Raw genomic sequence first — 15,410 nt, 5'->3', positions numbered from 1 at the left:
GACCCTGTGCTCCTGTGGGCCAGATGCAGGCCTGAAATCACCACTGCAAAGAGTGGAGAGTGTTTGACCTCTGGGGAAAAGAAGAAGATGAGATGTGGGGTACAGCATCCCAGAGAGCATGAATTTAAGCTGTAAGCCAAAGGAGAGGGATTTGTGGGGGAAGAAGGGGATGCCACAGGAAGAATTATTTGGGATCTGTGCAAAAAGCAGGTGGGACTTCACACCTCATAGGATCAAGGCTGGGCTGTTTATATCAGCTCGCCTTGCCTGGATTTTATTCTGGCGATGAACGTGTTCTGAAAACAAACAGAACATCGAGGAGGAAACTTGTGGAGCGAGTGACTGTTTTTTTGGTTGCTAAGCCATCTGTTCTGCTCCAGCAGCTCACGGAGGGCTCTGCCATCACTCTGTGTCTGCCTGCCTGTGTTTGTGTGTGGGTGGCTGGCGCTAGCTGGCGTGGCAAGAGAGAGTCTTGGGGCGGAGGGGAGGATGTATATGTGCTGGGGGAAGTCAGTTGTTTTCAGCAAATTTGCTCAGGAGGGGAGGAGGAAAGTTGGCTGTGGCAATGTATGCAAACAGGAGTGCCAGAGGGCAATCCAGGGAGTGTGTGTGCAGGGGGGCTGTGCTTTTCTGTGTGGCTGGAAAGGGTGGTGCATGAATCCTGGGAGCAAGGATTGTAGGCACAGGGTTACATCAATACAGAGGGCCACATCTGCAGCTGCAGGGCTGGTCAGTGCATTGGCAAAGCTGCCTGCAGGTGGGGGCAGAGATGGATGTTCATGTCAAGGAGCGGCACTGCTAAAGCACTGGTGGAGAAAGTATGTGGGTGGATATCACACACATGCCACCCTCTGGGCTGAGAGGGGTGAGGTGGAGTTGTGAGCTTGTGGGGGGGGGGGGGGGGTGCATGGCACACACTGTGGGTGATGTGAACAGAGCCGTATCATCCTCTTCATATTCAGTTGTGCAGCCTCTACAGCTTTAACTGTGCTGTAATGATGAAGGATGGTGCAGGCTAATGATCTCTGCATATTTATTTTCAGTTTGAATATTAGGAAAGTCTTCTCAGAAATAGCAATGCTGCAGTGGCACAGGCTGCCCAGGGAGGTGGTGCAGTCACTGTCCCTGGAGGTGTTCCAGAACCGTGTGGATGTGGCACTGAGGGACGTGGTCAGTGGGCATGGTGGGGATGGGACTGGGTGATCTTAGGGGTCTTTTCCAGCCTTAATGATTCTGTGATTCTATGATTTCCCTAAACCAGGCTGTGATCCATTCCCACATCTTTCCTGTCCTGATTTCATCCTATCCTGCTCCTTGCAAAGCAAGACAGATTGCCACAGCAGCTGTAGCTTCCCCTGTCCTACCTCTCAGAGCTCAGAGCACCCAGGTACTGCACTGAGGGAGAGCTGACCTGTATTGGGCACGCATGGTGCTCCTTACCCACACTCAGCACTGCTCAGCTGCTGGATTAGATTTAATGGTGCCTCTTGAAATCTGAGCACTGCTGTGATAGCATTAAATAATGGGTAGGGCTGAGATTTGAGAGGGGGACCCTAGATTGCTCCTAGCTGCCATGACAGCCCTGTGGGATTTTGGAGATCTTAGCTTTTCCATAGACTTGTGGAGAATATTTCACTGCTTTCATTCAGCTTTAAAATAAATCAACTCTGGACGGCCATTCATTTCAATGACCCTCAGTGACCAGAGATCCAAGAAGGTAAGCAAAAACTTTAAGAGACAAGGTATTTGGCCTAGAGGACAAGATGCAATTGTTGGCCCTGTAGGATAACATACAACTGGGTACCATCAAAGGCTAAGAATTGCAGCAGGAAATCCTACCACTCCTTTTTACATCTGTCCTAGAAGTAAATACTCCCCCAGCTATGAATGACCACATAAGTTCTGCTTTCATACTTTTGGACAGTTGCATCACAAACACAGAAACACAAAATCACAGGATACTCTGAGTTGGAAGGGACCCATAAGGACCATTGAGTCCAGCTTGTGGCTCCACACAGGACAACTCAAAAATCAGTCCATATGTCTGAGGACGGTGCCCCAGTGCCCTCTGAACTCCAGCAGGCCCAGTGCTGTGAACACTGCCTTGGGGAGCCCATTCCATGCCTGACCACTGTCTGGTGAAGAACCTTTTCCTGATATCCAACCTGACCTATTCCTGGGCAGCCTGTGTTGCAAACAGAGCACATGATAGGACACTTGCACTAGAAGGTTAGCAGAGTTTTTCCTTTCCATGTATCAGGACAGCAAAAGGGGGCTCTGGACAGGGCATTTGCACTTGGTGTGAGCTGTGTCACTCTTGGGAACGCAGGCAGAATAATAGGAGTCTGCACAAATCAATACTGTTAATGGGGAGTCTTATTGACTTCACCACCTGAGATAGCCACATAAAAATGGATTTAGGAGAAAGCAGTGGGGGAAGAAAATAAGTGGGTTCTGCTGAGAAAGAGGGAGGAAGGAGAAGTGAAAGAGGAAGAACCCAGGAGAAGGAAAGTCGTAAGAAACAGAGGGAGGTAAGGCACTGCATGTGATATGTACTCTGTTTAAATGGAAGGTGTGTAATCTCCCCATGTCTAGGAGGTGTTTGAGAGAACCTGTTAGGGATTTATTAGAAAATAAAAATGCTCTAATTGAAAGCGAGTAGAGACAATTTGTATTAATAACAGGAGAAGTCATCAAATAATAGAATTGTTTAAAATCTATTAGTTTGCTCCACGCAGTGAAAAGAAAGTGTTGATTATCTTGATATAGAACGTATTAAAATGAGAGCCCAGGCTCCTGGTCCCCTATGCAGATTAAAGACATAATTTATTGAAGCAATTTATTTTCTGGTGAGAAGAAGAGGGGAAAAATGGAAAAGAAGTATGATAAGAGCTGCAATCAAGTCTTGGATTCTTAATCTGAAGACCTGCCTCTTATCTGCCTTCTTTCAGTCATTAGAAAATAATATTCATCCCTCGGTTGGGTTTAAAGAAGCAGGAAGAGGCAGGGTGGCTGGGAAAAGGGAAGATACCTGAAGGAGGCCTGCCATTCACCTCTTGAGGTTTAAGTTCTTGACAACAGTTGCTTCAAATCCAAGGTAAATCAACCATGAGTTGCCAGGAGTAGCAGCAGTAGCTGGAGCTTGCCGGTCAGCATGGAAGTGCAGACTGTCTAATCCTCCCCAATGATAAAAGGAATACATTGCTAAAGTGGAGATTAATTTGGTGCTGAATAATTCATTCATTCATTGTTTGTCTCTTTGTTAATAAACCACAGTGGGGAAATAAAAACAGTGACTCCAGCATTCATGCTTGAAGCCCAATACAATCAATGGGCATTTAGATGAGTAAATAGAAATCTGGCAATTAGAAATCTGATACGTTTGGATCTGGAGATCAGCCTTGGAACATGATTTCCCTGGCATGCTCACTGAAAAGGTCCTGTAGGCTGGTGTGTATTGCTGTTCTACTTTTTTTTTTTTTTTTCTTAGATAAAGGCCTCGATCCCCCCTCGCATTATTTTCTCATGACTTCATTGTGAACCACCTAAACTCATCCAGTGCAATCACAGGAATTTGACAGCACAGCACTTCCCGCCTACTCCATCCTTGTGTCATCTGCTTGCACTCTTCACGTTTTTGTAACCAGACATCTCTCACCCCACAGACAAAACTCCAATCTCAAAACTGAACCAGAAATGAGAAGCAGAGTTAAGGTTTCAGAGGAGACGCAGGCAAGAGGTGTTGTTGTGGGGCTGATACTGTGCGTCCAAAGAGAAGTGAGGGCAGCCAAGAGATCTGAGCTGAGAGCACTTCTGTGGTCTTGCTCACAGTAGGTGTTCTTTTTCTCAGCCCATTTTCTAAAGTCACTACTTTTGATCGCGGGAGAGAAGCTGGATGTGCCATTGAATTGGTTCTGTAATGGGCCTATCAAAGCGCTGTGTGTGCACAATTGGGATGTCTTTGTGAGATAACGACTTTTCTTACACTTCCTTTGGATATGTACTTACACAGTAACACCTTCTTAAAGGACTTCTTCTGTTTATGTACTGTTATGAATCCTGATGTTTATAATTCAGGCTTTCGGTCAATTCTTCCCTTTCCTGCAGCAGCACTGTTTTCACTGCTCTCGGTGTGCTTTTTTCATTAACACTTGTTGATTTCTGTCCTTCCTTTCAGCTTCCATCTTTTACCTTTGCTCAGCGTAGGGACAATGTGATAATATCACTTTGCAAGGAGAGAACTTATTTTTCCTTTTATGCCACTTCAAGTAACACTTTCCTTACTATATCCTATTGCTATTGGACCCAGCGGGAAGTGTCTCCCCACCTTCTAAATAACTCAAGCAGGTTTTTTTTTACCCTGTTTCTACCATATCTCCAGACTCTTGAACAATCTTTGAGGCATCTTCCAGATAGGGGTCTTTTAAGCATACCTGTGTGGGTCCAAGAGCTGATTCACCACCTTTATTTAACTGAGATTGTTAATGGATCTTATTGCCGTTGTCATGAGTCCAGTTTGTGTGGTACTGTATTACACCCCGGTCAGTGAGGATGCTGCTCTGCCCATGCTTGAGTCATCTTCAGCTTCTGAATCATCCTTGTTTGTGGAGCAAAAAGCTCCCTGAAAATTAGTATGCACCTCTTTCCAGCCATAATAAGAATATATTTGCCACTCTTAGCTGTCCAGTGAGGGTAGTATCCCCTTAAATTGGGACTGTAAAAAAAGGATAGAAATCTGTCAGTATTTCTGGGTGATCAGAAACATGTCTGTACTTGGTTTACTGCAAACAGGTGGGTATTTATGTGTTAGAGACGCAGACATGTATAAGTACACAATATTGTACTCCCACCAAATCCTCCTTCCAGGTTATCAAACCCTGTGGGAATAAACACTCTCTCATTCTCAAATGCCCTCACCAATTAGTGTGACAGACCAGACTTGGGTTGCATCACTGCCTCCCTTTCTTATTATCCTCTATTGCCTTGAAAAAGGTCCTGAAGCAGATACCATTAAGGGAGCAGGCACTCTTCTTCTACATACCCAAACATTTTTCTTTTCTCCAAAGCTCTGTAATTGATAGGGGAAAAAAAGATGGTTTCTCATATGAAAACAAGGAGATAGATAGATAGATCAAAAATGCTATGGGTGAAAACACACGGGTCTGCAGCATCTCTGCTCCCAGCCTTTGCAATTTCTATGCACCTATGTTGATGCTCATAGCCAACAAGATAAAATTCAGACATAATTTTCCTTCTGTCACGGATATTTGGCATCATCACCCCAGAAAAAAAAAACTGCTCTGCTCCCCAATAACTCCTTTTCTTTGCTTGAATCATCCCCCCCCATGACATTTTTTGCTTGTTCGGAGAGTTTGGGGGCATATCTTCCCTTCCCTTTTCCCCCAGACTACTGTTCCAAGAATATCCCAAAGGCCCATGGACAGAGTCATACATCAGTACTGAACATACACAGGACCGTCTGAGCATCATTCTCAGATTGTCTGCACCACAGCAGTCAGCCCACTCTCACTCATGGCTGTGGATTGCGCGGATCAACAATCTTCTGGATGACGTTCATGCCTGGTTTGAGGCATGAATGCCGAGGGTCATTTATAAGGCCCATCTGTTCTAGAAGAGGGAAGGAGAATTTAACCATCTGAGCATAAGCTCTTTCAGGCCACTTGGGTTTGGTAACAAGCACAGTAAACCCATGACAGCTTGGCCCACATCTAAAGAATTAGCTCCATATTCTAACATAATCTCAGACATCCAGAGCAAACCCTATGTACACTCCTCACCTCTTCACCCCCTGCAGAGAAGCAGCAACCATCTTGCTTTTGGATCACTTGGTAGCCCAAACTTGTGGAGGGATGGCAGGAATGGCTTTGATAAGAAATTTGAGCTGTGTCACAAAATCAGATCTTGGCAGCAGATTCCACTGACCCCTGCAACTAAGGGAAAATACCAGAGCCTGTGTTTCTAACTTTGTCCTTCGCTATCTCCACTTCATATATGCACCCTGAAGGCAGAGCAAGGTAAGACTTCCCATTTGTCCTTTGCTAGACATGCATCTAGATGTGGGTTTGTGTGCTTGGTGTAAAGAAACACTTTCTTGAAGAGACAGAAATCCTTGGGAAGGAGCTAGTGAAAGATGTTGATGACAGGTTTTAGAAGGAGGAGCTGAACTAAACCTGAGGTAACTGATAATGTTGGTACTGGGAACAGTAACCAGGCTGGGCTGTGGAAACAAGAAGGGACAATAGAGGCTGGGGCTAGGTATCAGGGAGGAAGCAGTCCCTGTATCTCAACTAATGCTCTCTGGCAGGGTAGCAATGCTAATGGTTATTAAATGTGTCAGCTTCAAGATTTAGCAAAATGGTACCTCTCCTGATGCATCTCATCTTGGCACACAGAGCCCAAAGCAGGAGAGAAATTAGGGCCCGCAGACTGTACACGTTGAGTGTGGGGCTGCTCCTTCCTCTTGTCAGGGAGCTTATTCCCATGATTCTGCACCTCACCATGACAATCCTGTGCTGTGCTGTTTGCTAAGAGCATGCCTGTTTCTAGCTGAGAAGACATTTGCCATCACCTACACAGACCTGCTCTTCTCTCAAGGACAAAGGAATGGTTCCTTGCCCTTAGGAGGGAAAAAGGGAAATAGGCCCATTCCTATAGAGTGGAGTGAGGTAGAGATGTGGCAGAAATGGATGGTGGCTGGCTGGAACACTGTGGGTTGGGTCTTTCCAGCGTGTCCTGGTGGTGGAAGACCATCCTTGGTCAGGTTTGACTCACCACTTTGCTGCTCTGCCACACAGACCCTAGTTGAGGAGCTGGTGGAAGGAAGAGACTGATCTGCCTCTACTCTGTGGGCAGATGGGAAAAGACAGTACACGGAGTACCAGAAAGACAATGCGAAAGAAATGTGCTTTTAGGGAGAGGTGGAACAGTATACCTTTTGCAACTTCAGTCCATGCCCTTCAGTCTGCTCTGCCCTTCCCTTACACCTACGGAGGGGACTTTTTGGCACAGCAATGGTATCTAGTTTTGTTGCTGGGAAGGAAGTCTAATGGAGGAGTAACTACGGCAACCTAACTGTCTCATAGTGACCATGGAATCCACCACCATCTATCTATACCCAAACCTCGCACTACAGAATTCCAACTTAAAACCCAACTAAGTTTTTTCCTTCTACTGTTAAGCAGCCACAGCCTGGCCTGACAGAGTTGGACTCTGTCTCCCTCCCAGGCTTTTCTTGGCTGTGTTATGATTTGATCCATCTTCTTGCCAAGTGGCTGAGTGCCATGCTACCAGCACTGGAGATGGATGCACTTGCTACCCAGCCAGCTAGGGAGTACCGCCCCTGGGGCTCTGGCCATACAAGTTGTCAGTGACCCAAGCAATGTGGTTTCTCTCGCAAACTCACTCACAGCTGAAGAGCAAACCTTCAAGTACCTTTCTGGCTTTCTCTGGGCTGTAAAGGAGCAGTAAGCACAGAAATGCCTCACACCTTCTGTGTGCAAATGCCCTGTGTGTCAGAGGTGATCACCCTAAATTAAGCTCCAAATTACTAATTAACTGACAAATATTCTCTTGTTTTAATCCACATCTTTCCCACTTCCACTCAGGCTTAAATATTGGGTTGAGAGTGCTGGAGAAGCAGGGAGGCTACTTCTGACTCTGTGTTAGAATGAGGTTACGTGGGCTCTTGGGTCATGCATCTTGATGACAGATTACCAAAGCCAGTATGGCAGAGTGTTTCCCCAGTGGCACCTGAATGATGCCTTTCCTCTTTTCTCTTCTTGCTCTCTTCCTCATGGTGGTGAGGGGAAGCAATGCTTGCTGGGAGACAGTCACCCACAATCACAGTCACAGAAACACAGAATGGCTAGGGTTGGTAAGGACCTCAAAGCCCACCCAGTTTCAATCTCTGTCGTGGGCAGGGCTGCCCCCCACCAGCTCTGGCTGCCCAGGACCCCATCCAACCTGGCCTTGAATGCTTCCAGGGATAGGGCACCCACCACTTTCTGGGCAGCTGTGCCAGCACCTCACCACCCTCTGAATAAAGAACTTCCTCCTAACATCTCCTAACCTAAATCTCCCCTCTTTTAGCCATACCTCCTTGTCTTATCATTATCAGAGGCCTTGTTGCCTCTATTTTGGACCCCTCAAATATAAAAAATAATTGAGGTCCTTGAGTGTGTCCAGAGAAGGACAGCAAATCTGTGAAGGGTCTGCAGCACAAGTCTTATGGGGAGCAGCTGAAGGAACTGAGATTGTTCAGCCTGGAGAAGAGAAGTTCAGGGGAGACCTCATCAGAACAGTTCCAGAACCGTGTGGATGTGGCTCTGAGGGACATGGATAGTGGGCACGGTGGGGATGGGCTGACAGTTGGACTCAGTGATCCACACCCTCCTTCTTCTGAAGGTATCCCTCCGCTGAGTCATTCCTAAATCTTTCCCTGGAGCATCCCTCCTCCTGGTTTTCCTTCACTACTTTTAATCTTTTAATCATGTTCCACTTGTCATTTGGCTTGCCTCTTCCCAAGCCTTCTTGTCCGCATTCTTCTAATCCAGCTCCTCAGAAACTCACTTTCTTGCTCCTTTTCTCCTAGGGAGCATTTTTGTCCTTTCCTTTTCACTACTGACATATCCTCACCTGTATATGCTGCTTGTCATGTTCCTAAAAGGAGAAGAGTAAAAAGAGGAAAGCCCCCCCCCCCCCCCCCCCCCCCCCCCCCCCATTTTTCATCCTGTGCAAAAGAAATTCTTTCAAAGCCTTTCAAAGGACTGGGACAAGCACTGCAGGTAGGAAGAGAGTGATAGAGCAAGAAGGATGTACTGGAAGCACGTCTGATGAAGCAAGATGCTGAGCTGGTTTGAGCATTCTGATCGCAGCAGCATGCAAAATCCTATTATGGCTTTACTACAGCAAGTTTAATACACTGAACCCTTCATTGCTCCAGCTGCCCCTGCCAGGCATCTCTGAAATTCACACCAACAGGTTTTCAATCTCTTAGCAAACCTCAGCTCACAGAAGTAGCTCTCAGGAGGAGGGGAGGAATTATGCAACAGCTCCAAACCTGACTGCAGGACAGAGGTTTCCCTCTTCCTCTCCCACTGCAAAGCCCCACGGGTTTGCTAAGGGTTACCCCATCCAAATGGATGATTTTAAGGATCATCTTTGCAGCATAGCGAACACTTCCTGACGCATTCTGAGTATTTGATTTTTCTGAAGAAAAGAGGACGTACTTCTGAATTTGGGAAACGGAGATGGGGAAGTATCACAGGTGAATCTGTAACAAAGCAAGGAATCATGGAGTAGTCTGTGGCAAAGCTGGGAAGGAACGTCGTATCGTGCCCTATGGAGCCATACGCCAAACATTGGTATTTTTTAAAATAAAAGTTAGAAAAAATAAAGAATAAAAGGATTCTTCTGTGTGTGATTACAAAGTACTGAGCAGGGTTGCATGTGGTGCAGAGGTGTTTTGATCAGGTGCTGGGGAACAGAGGAGGGTAAGCATTTGGGAGAAGAAAGGAGTCTAAGAACACACTTTACAGCAGGAGTTGAGTTATCTGATGAAAGAACTGCATGGAAATGATGCAAATCTCACTGCTTTGTCCTAAACATCATGATATTTAACATTTTCCTTAAAGCCTCAGCACCTGGAGTTGGGGGAATCAAATGACAATTTCAATTCTTGTTATCAAACACAAGAAAGGAAAGAGAGAAGTGAGGTACTTTCTCTTCTCCAGAGAGAGAAAATAACCTCAAAATATAACCAAACAAAGGTCCCCTGGATATTCAAATAAAACACTGTGGTTTTTTAAATAGTTTTACATTTGGATAAGTTAGGGATATTTAGGTCTAGCTTGGCACGGAGGTGTGATGAAATGATGAATGGGGATAAGAAGGTACTGTACTGGAAAAGAAATGTGTGTCTACATACCTGTGTTGCCCACCGTAACAGCAGTTTTCACTGCAGCAGAGTAAAGATGTTGCTGTATGGACATCAGCCACTGAGAGGTGAATGTGTGTGTGACTGGGGTGTGGGGTCAGCTGAATTTCTGGGCATTTATGAGGCTTCATGGCCCTGAGCAGCCAGATCCCTCTCCCCTGAGGTCCCTCTCCCTTCTCTGTGTGCAAAGCATGGTTCCCTGTTGAATGCCCTGTGGAGAGGAGGCCAGGCAGCACATTAACTCCTGGATATTGAAATCACAGCTCCGAAGCACAGGGCTGCAGCAAGGGAAACAACTGCCAGACACGTGCAGAACAGAGCCCTTTCACACTATGATAATGGCTTTGGTCTTGCCAGCCTTCTCTTCTGCCCTCCCCTGAAACCTTGCTGTTTATTCTGAGTCTATTACTGGCTCCCATTTTTTATATTCCAGTCTTGTATAGGCTCAAGCACAACCATATGAGAGGAAGGGGATAACTGGGTGCAAATTTGGAGGCTCTTCTCCCACTCCACCACTGACATAATAGGATCTTATCTATGCAGAAAGTGCAAGTGTAGCCCTCACTGTCCTCTCTCTCCACCTAAAGCTGGTCCTGGAAGCCCTGCTGGAATGTGGGGCTTTTTTTCTCAGTCATAAGGCAGCAGGAAGCAGACAAATTACTGTTATCTGTGTCTCTTCCTTCTCCAGGAGGGCTGTGTATCTTTTTCATTTAGGTAATAACAGGCTTTTGGCAGAGCCTTCAGCACAAACCCAAGATGCAGGTGAGCTGAGGAGTTTGATGCTGGTTTAGAAAGTCTTTGCACAGGTAATAGGGGGGGTTTCTCTAGATCTCTGCCAGGGCAGACTTGGAGTTTCCAAAGTAGAGCCTGGCTGAGGTGCAGGGAAAGATGGAGAAGCAGCATTGCTGGTCAGGGAAAAGAGGAAAGAGGCAGATTTACAGTCGATCGATCACAGAGTCATTAAGGATGGAAAAGTCCTCTAAGATCACTTGGTCCAACCTCCAGCCCATACCCACCATGCCCACTGACCACATCCCTCATTGCCACATCCACACAGTTCTGGAACACCTCCAGGGATGTTGACTGCACCACCTCCCTGGGATTTGATGGAGGTGGGATTGCAATGGAACCCTCATAGAGAGGAGCAAGCTGAAGGAGACACCATATGAAGGAAAAGACAAAGAAAGGAATAAGGTGGAAAAATCAGAGCAGGGAGAGAATAGGAAATTCTGGAAAGGAGCATAGATATCACAGAATCACAGAATAACTCAAGCTGGAAGGGACCATACGGATTATCAAGCTCAGCTCCTGGGTGAACATCAAAATTCTGATGATGGCAGACAGTTCTGAACACAGAATTGAAGAAGCAAAACAGTATCTTTCTGCAGACTTTATGCCGTATTGGGGGAGGGTCAGTGACAAGCTCCAAGAAGCTCCTGACTGTTAGGTGACTTTTCAAACAGGTGCAGGAATTGATATTTCTCTCCCTTTTATTTTCTCTCCCACGTTGCAATGGAAAATAAATTAGCGCACATGCACACACACAAAGAACAAGCTCAAACTCAGTCATGGGTTAAGTTTGTTAATATATCAGAGTATTTCAAGGCATCTCTCCCCAGCCAGTCGATTTTTAAAAGTCATTTTTTTTCTCCTCCAAAAAAGATTGGAGTAAAATTTTCTAGTGGTTTCTATGTCTCCCACAAGCTATGGGACGGTTATACACTTTCACATCTGCAAACCCCACAGGAGTCTGGTTTAGCCGTGAATGTGATTCTGGTCAGATGGGGCTTTGCTCTCATTCAGGAGCTTGCTGATGAGCAATAAATATTCATAGAACTGATTAGACATTAATTGCACAAATCACTACCTCTTTAGCCATTCCCAGGAACCTTGCTTCCACTCACCATGGTTAAAGGAGCAGAAGAAAACAACTCTTCCATGTAGGTGCCTTCGGGTGAGTGTAGTACCTCAAAAGAAAAAGGGACTGTTAAAAGCCTCACCTTGCAATGTCCCCTTAACACCACAGTCCATTCCTAAGTTCTGACCATGTTACTTGTGCATGCACAGGTGTGCTTGGGTATGTGTGACTGTGAGCATGCAGAACAGGACCTGTGTTTGGACACAGCCAGAATGGGACCTATAATCCATTTTTTCCAGCAAGATAAGGACTGAAGACATGCTGTTCTAGTAGGGTGTATGCTCCTCTCCCTGCATGTTCTTCCCAGATGTAATACGTTACTTGGTCTAGACATATATATCATTCCTGCTCCAGAGCTGTGTGATCTTGCAGCCCAGAATGCCAACAGTATCCTGGACTGGATCAAAAAAGGGTTGACCAGCAGGAAGAGGGAGGAGATTGTCCCCCTCTTCTCTGCCCTTGTGTGGACCCATCTAGAGCACTGTGTCCAGGTCTGGGGCCTCAGCACAGGAGGAGTGTGAAGCTTTTGGAGAGGGTCCAGAGGAGGGCCATGAAGAGGGTCAGAGGGCTGGAAAATTGCTCCTATGAGGAAAGGTTGAGGTATTTGGACTTGTTCAGCCTGGAGAAAAGAGGGTTCTGGGGAGACCTCATTCAGCCTTCCAGTACTTGTTTACAGGAGGGGACTGACATTTACATAATCTGATAATGATAGGATGAGAGGGAGTAGCTTTGAACTAAGAGAAAGGATATTTAGGTTATATGTTAAGAAGAAATTCTTTACTCAGAGGGCAGTGAGGCACTGGCACTGGCTGTCCAGGGAAGCTGTGGGTGCCCCATCCCTGGAGGTTCAAGGCCAGGTTGGATGGGGCTCTGGGCAGCCTGAGCTGGTGGGTCGCAGCCCTGCCCATGGGGTGGGACTGGGTGGGTTTTGAGGTCCTTCCCAACCCAAGCTATTCTGTGATAGGATATGAAAGACATGTTCATGTCACTATTTGTCAGTAAGTCTCCTCCATGCTCCCTGTAATCCCCTCCATCTCACCATGCACAGCTTTCTTGCAGTTAGCCCACCAGCATCAACCTTCAGGCACAAACTGATGGATGTACACAGGCTTACACACGGGAATATGATAACCCAGGACAGGTCACATTCATCTTCATCTCGGGGAGGTAGCAGCATTGGAAATGGCACAGTGAGATGAGACTGCTGCACACCCCTGTCACAGGCACTTTAGAGCAGAGTCACTGCGTATGTGACAGCAGTGACAGTTCAAGACAGCCTGGTCAGGTGAGGACCCTGATCTAACTGGGCTTCCTCCAGCCCCCACCTCCAGACAAGAAGGAATGGGAGACAGGATGGAAGCTCTTGCTGCCCCACACAGATCTGACTGCTTCACTCAAACCATCTCAGATATGGCAAGGCTGTGCTTCTTTCCATTAAAATGACTGATTCCAAAGGGTATGATGTCTGGCCCTTGTCCCCCTGAGGGCCTTGGAAGTGCCTTTTCTTTCTCCAGGCTTATGGTATGAGCTGGCAAACCTGTCAACCTCTCTTGGCTGCAACCTCTGCATTGCTGCGGATGGCATATCACAGAGACAGAGAGAGATGAAAGGCTGCAGTCCTGCTCCAAAACTCCTGTTCAGCTGGCAGAAAGGAGTTGCTTGAATTTCTTTTTGTGTTAAAGGATGCGTGACACAGAGCTGAGCAGCTTTAGGCCAACCAGGAACAGAGGGTGTCAGATGGGCACTCCATTTACTGATGATCTCCCATCACCAGTACCCCCTGGGAAATGATACGTTCTACCTTTTGATGGGCTTTGAATCCAATATTCTGACCAGTCTACCATCAACACTTCCCTTTCCCTCCAAGTCCTGAAGGTTTTCTCTACTCTTTGCTTAGATACCTAAGCAGTACTGAATGAGGCTGCTGGCTCTGCTGCTCCATCTATGTCACTTGCAAACAATTTCTAGAAAGGCTTTTTAAAATGTATTAGCCTTCCAAATAGGAGCTGATAAACAGGGACAGGAGGAAGGAAAGAAGAGGGAGGAGGCAAGATGCATTGATGTGCTCTATCCTACACTTCGGTTATATTCTCCTCCCAGCCCTTTTATGGAAACAGACATACATTTATTATGAAAATGAATTATTGGGTGTGCACTGGAATCCTTGGGCTGGCAGGGAGTGTCATTTTTTTTGCATGTGTGTCTGTGTGACCCACATACTCTGCCTACGAGCAGAAAAAGGAACATGCCTACCAGAGAGCAGTCTGTCAGATTTGGTACCTGAAGGGCTCTCTGTGTGTATGTGTGCATTTGTTCAGCTCTCTCAGAAAAGTGAATGTGTGATGGTAGCCAGAAACTCATTGCCTGGTGGTGTCGTTCCTCTTACACAAGTCGTTCCCATCACAAGTCTGTGACAGCTCCAAGCGTGGCTGCCAAAGCACACTTAATACAAGTGGATTGTCAAGTTTTATAAATGAAGCCAGAACATTCCAGCCAATTTTTATCATTTTTTCCCTTCTTGTATAAATATACTGGTATTCAGCAGGCATGGGGGCAGGCATAGCACTTGGAGAGCTTCTGTGTTGCATTGCTGGTGGGCAACATTGGGCACCACTGAGTTCACAGCACTGAGACTGAGCAAGGGATCTGGGAATTAATTGTGTCTGGAAACATACTGTGTCTCTCCCTACCTCAGCCTCTAAGGGGAGGGGAAATCTGGTCCATCTTTACCTCAGTCTTGTGGTCATTTTGATCACACAATCATACAATGGCTTAGGTCAGAAGAGACCTTAAAGATCATTGATTTCCTAACCCCTGCTGGGGGCAGGGGCTGCCACCCACCAGCTCAAGCTGCCCAGGGCCCCCTCCAACCTGGCCTTGAACCGCCAGGGATGGGGCACTCGTAGCTCTCTAGGCAGCCTGTGCCATTACACACCTTCCTTGATGGGACAAGGAAGAGCTTGGACAGACTGTGCTGTCATAGGAACAATCCAGGTAAGCTCCAGGCAGAGCTCAGCCTGAATTATCAGACTGTGAGTAGAAGAGCTACATTTTGATGACTTTTGGCATACAGAGCAAGAGCCTGAGAGGCAGTAGAATATACATTCCTCACCCAAATACTAGGTTCTGGGGCGCCTTTTACTAGCCAAGTACTTGTTTGTATTTTTCTTATATACAATGGGGATGTCTCTGGGATGAGGGACCAGATTCTGACTTCTCCTTCCACCTCTGGCCATGACCTTGCCTCCCTGCACTGCACCCACAGCAAGAGTTGATGCGTGCGCGAGCACGTGCTGCAGAGCAGCGGGCAGAAAACTCACTCTGCATCACATCAGCGACAGAGAGATTCAATGCAGGAGACGTTCACAAGCGCAAGCAGAAGAAAACCTTCACGTTCCTTCTCCGGGGTGTGCGCGTGCTTCAACTCCAAGATACACTCCCTGCCTCCTGAAATTAATTCAACATTCCTGTGGCTCGGGCAAAAATAACTGAAATGAATAATCGGTGGTGCAGGCCCTGCTAGAGATTTCGTGGTGG

This window comes from Coturnix japonica, chromosome 1 (genome assembly GCF_054131305.1).
Source record: "Coturnix japonica strain WE chromosome 1, WE-NBRP24, whole genome shotgun sequence".
In the NCBI taxonomy this organism is placed as follows: domain Eukaryota; kingdom Metazoa; phylum Chordata; class Aves; order Galliformes; family Phasianidae; genus Coturnix; species Coturnix japonica.
The sequence above is the reverse complement of the archived record's forward strand: the minus strand, read 5'-3'. Positions refer to the sequence as shown.